Source organism: Chinchilla lanigera, unplaced genomic scaffold (genome assembly GCF_000276665.1).
Source record: "Chinchilla lanigera isolate Chin_1 unplaced genomic scaffold, ChiLan1.0 scaffold00035, whole genome shotgun sequence".
Taxonomy (NCBI): Eukaryota; Metazoa; Chordata; class Mammalia; order Rodentia; family Chinchillidae; genus Chinchilla; species Chinchilla lanigera.
Genome location: NW_004955436.1, coordinates 18131456 through 18134543, shown reverse-complemented (window position 1 = coordinate 18134543; position 3088 = coordinate 18131456).

The following is a 3088-nucleotide window of genomic DNA, read 5'->3' as shown; positions in this document are numbered from 1 at the left end:
GAAAGGGAAAACGAGGCCCAAAGGTAGTAAAATCAAGTAATTTAACTTTATTGCTAGTTTGAATGACCTCGGAGGGAAAAGTAAAATATTCTTCATATATATTAAGATTTCAATTTTAATTAAAAAATACATAATTATTTTAATAGGAAATTGTATGATATTTATGTTAAATACTCTAAAGAAATTGTGTGTGGGGGATAATTATGAGATGACATAAGTCAAAATTTCCCAATTTAACAGTAGAATGGTTCCAAGAAGATTGTAGAAGTTACCTCAAGTTACTTTGCAATGTTTCTCCTGAAGTGTATAACTTTTCCACCCTAATTTTCTGAAGTAATATTTTATTAATTAAAAACAAATAAGCATAATATTCTAAGGCTGAGATTAATATTAAATAAAAAAACTAAAACAGCGCACAGTATGTTCAAACATTTGTCTTTGTTTTTTATTTCTTGTATTTCTTGTAATAAATAAATCTCCTGAAATATGATGTATCCTCCTGCCCCATACAGTGAGATATGCCAAACCATTTTATTCAAATACTGCTTCATTTCATTAGTGTTACGTGGCAAACTTCCAAAAAGGAGAAATGAGTTCTAATTTTTAAATATTCTAGACAGTTTATTATAGCATAGGCAGAAAGCCAAAGCTAAAGCAGACAGATCAAACACCTGAATTTTAGATGGTTCTTGTTAATTCCAAGCAATATATTTGGTTAAACGTATGAGCAGAAATCACGCTGCCACTGGTAATTTGTTAAATGGGTTTAATTTATGCTTTTAGAAAGACTTATAAGACCACACTAAACTCACTTTGCCACTGAATTGTATAAATAGGTGCACAATATACTGTAGCTAGCTGTACCATAGGGAAATGTCTCCCATTGAAACTGAACTTATAAGGATGAAAAAAGTCTGATGAAGACAAGGAGTGGCATTAAAATGACCGGTAGGGGTTTTCCTCCTACTTTGTTCTCATAAGAACATGTCCTGAACAAGAAAAAGTCTCCTTTCTTTCAGGTATGCATATAAATAAGTATATGCAATACACTGAGAGATACATCATACTAGTTGGAATTTGTTTACACTTTTTAGCTAAACGCATGCAGCAGAATATTACATCTAGGAGCAAATAGATTCCTAATACTCAGCAGAAAATTATAATTTTAATGAGACCCCTCTCTAATTTTCTAGTATGTGAAAACAACAATTCAAACATTTTAATATCTGATTTTCAGGTTTGATTATCTACAATGCCAAGATACCTCCAATGATTACAGGTTTCTCATTTCAAGTTGTTCTCTTGAGTATCATTAACTATTTTGTAAAATACTTTTTAGGCTCCTAAGTGAGTGAAATTTACATTATTCTTCAGCTGTGCAGAAAATTGGGTAATTATTATCTGTCTATTGCCCAAGAGAAGAGCTAGTTCCCAAAGATGAAATTTTGGTTAAGTTTTGCTATATAACACTTCAAACACAAATTCCCCAATGCATATTAAGACTTTCCCCTGTATATAAGAAACTTTCTGTCTCAAATTGTGGTTAGATACAACATGTGGGGAAAATAGAGCATGTGGATTAAGTTGGCAAAATAAATTAGAGAACAAAATGATGTGAAATGCTGTAAACACAAGTAATGTCGCTTCTAACGTCCCTTACAGATGCAGGTATAGCATGATTTTCGTTAGTTATCTTCATTTTATTCACTTATAAATTTACAAAAATGATTTTCTCCACCACAGCTGATGATATTTTCTCAGAACTTTCCCCTATTGTTTTGGAAAATGTAAGGAAAACATATATACATGATAATTTATTTCACAAAGAAAATGTATGCCTAATCTATTTTAAGATGGGCCTAGTGGTAGACACATTCATTTCTTAGAGATTTGGAAATATTTTATGCATGAGCAATGAAGCCAGTAAGTGCAAAAATTATACTTGTCCAAATTCTATTGACTATTTATAGCCCTATGGAATTATAAAAGCACTTAAATATGTTTAACAAATGAATACTCAAATTGAATATATGTTTTTGCATCACAAAAGTTCCAAATGATTATTTTTCTTTCCCCTTTTTATATAGCATGCACAAAGCTGAGCAACTCTGAAATAAAATTATGGTGTCACGCTTTTATATATGAAATCCATTTTTGCAAAAGTATGCACACGAGTGACCCAGAATTTAACTTTTTTTTCTTCTTTTGGGAATGATATTAAAAGAGAACCATTCTTTAAGTCTTTCTTCATCAGATAACCATGATGTGTTAGTATCAGCAAGAAAATTATTGACTTACTTCTATCTTTTCTATCTTTCAATGCACTATCTGAATACAAGATTCGTGAAAGCCTTTACTATAGATAAAATATACTCGTGTTGCTTAATAACAATACATTTTGGAAAATGCAACATTAGATGATTTCCTCATTCTGCAAACACCATAAATCATACATACACAAACTAAGATGGTGATGACATTAAGGGATAAAATCTTAGAGCATGTGTAGTATATGCAGTTCATTAAATGAAATATTATAATCTACTGCATGACTGTATATGAATTTAAAGATAGATAAGAGCTCAACAATAAGCTTATCTTTGATATCTTATCTTCTTATTTACCCTGATTCCTTATACACAGGATGGGAATTGGATTAATGCCTGCCTTATCAATTGATATGATGATTCATATAAATGATATAGTACTATAGCTAGCACATAGTGTTTAATAGATTTTTTATTATTTTATTACATGAAGAAAGGTAGTTTTAAGTATGAGGATAGAAATCACTTTCACTGAACACTTAATATTATGCCACCTGGAGCATGACAAGGTAACATGCATTACATAATTTAATCTTTATATTGTTGCTAATCCATTTCACCAACCACATAATTGAAGGGTAACAGTCTGGGGTCTTGAGTATTCAAAAGATCCCATATTTTTGTATTTTGTTTAAGAAACTGGTTTAAGAAGGACATTCACATAGAAGAGTATATCTTATTGTCTACATTAAAAATAAGAATTTGGTGAAATTTCTCTCTATTATGATAGACATTACCAGATTACATATATTTTTCATAAA